The sequence below is a fragment of the Monodelphis domestica genome, chromosome 7, assembly GCF_027887165.1.
Source record: "Monodelphis domestica isolate mMonDom1 chromosome 7, mMonDom1.pri, whole genome shotgun sequence".
Classification (NCBI taxonomy): Eukaryota; Metazoa; Chordata; class Mammalia; order Didelphimorphia; family Didelphidae; genus Monodelphis; species Monodelphis domestica.
Genome location: NC_077233.1, coordinates 283040707 through 283041569, shown reverse-complemented (window position 1 = coordinate 283041569; position 863 = coordinate 283040707). Strand labels below are relative to the sequence as shown.

The 863-nt window shown below is 36.0% G+C and overlaps 1 non-coding gene across 1 annotated transcript; it reads left to right on the top strand.

The window, feature by feature from the left end:
* Positions 1-502: 502 nt before the first annotated feature.
* LOC130455731 (U6 spliceosomal RNA) lies at positions 503-606 on the top strand. The gene has a single exon (XR_008913826.1). It is a non-coding gene; the product is annotated as a U6 spliceosomal RNA (small nuclear RNA).
* Positions 607-863: the final 257 nt, after the last annotated feature.

Sequence of the window (863 nt, the reverse complement as noted above, 5' to 3'; positions counted from 1 at the left end):
CATCTAGAAGCACGTATAAAACACCATTAAGTAAAATTATAAAAATAGCACATGTCCTACTGTCGTGAATAACTGAGAAGATAATGTGAATATAACTGTGGAGGAAGATCAGAAGCAAACAATAATAATTTAAGGAGGTTTGTGATAAAACTACAAAGGGTAGGACTATGAGAAAAGAGTGGAGTTTAAAATTCTTGATGACATAGATTGTTCAATTAAACATCTTTATAACCACAACTACAATCATAGCATATAGTAGGCACTTAACAGAATATCTGTGAAGTTAAATTGAATGGAAATAGGTAGTATAATTTTCATATAGGATTAGAAGTGGTCAGGGAAGATTCAGTGAAAAAATGGTACCTGAAATAGATCTTGAGGAAAAGGGATGGCTTCAGGTGGTAGAAATAAGGAGTACAGGGTTGGGATGCATCTCAGATATTTCAATCTGTTCTCTTCAAATTTTCTTTGGTTCGCTATTTGACTAAAATAAATTTTTCTTGAGCTCATTTTGGCAGCACATATACTAAAATTGGAGTGATACATAGAAGATTAGCATGGCCCCTAACAAGGATGACATGCAAATTTGTTGTGTTCCATATTTTTTAAGGAAAAAGACATGTACAAGAACATTCATAGCTGCGCTCTTTGTGGTGGCAAAAAATTGGAAAACGAGGGGATGCCCTTCAATTGGGGAATGGCTGAGCAAATTGTGGTATCTGTTGGTGATGGAATACTATTGTGCCCAAAGGAATAATAAAGTGGAGGCATTCCATGTGAACTGGAAGAACCTCCAGGAATTGATGCAGAGTGAAAGGAGGAGAACCAGGAGAACATTGTACACAGAGATCAATACACTGTGG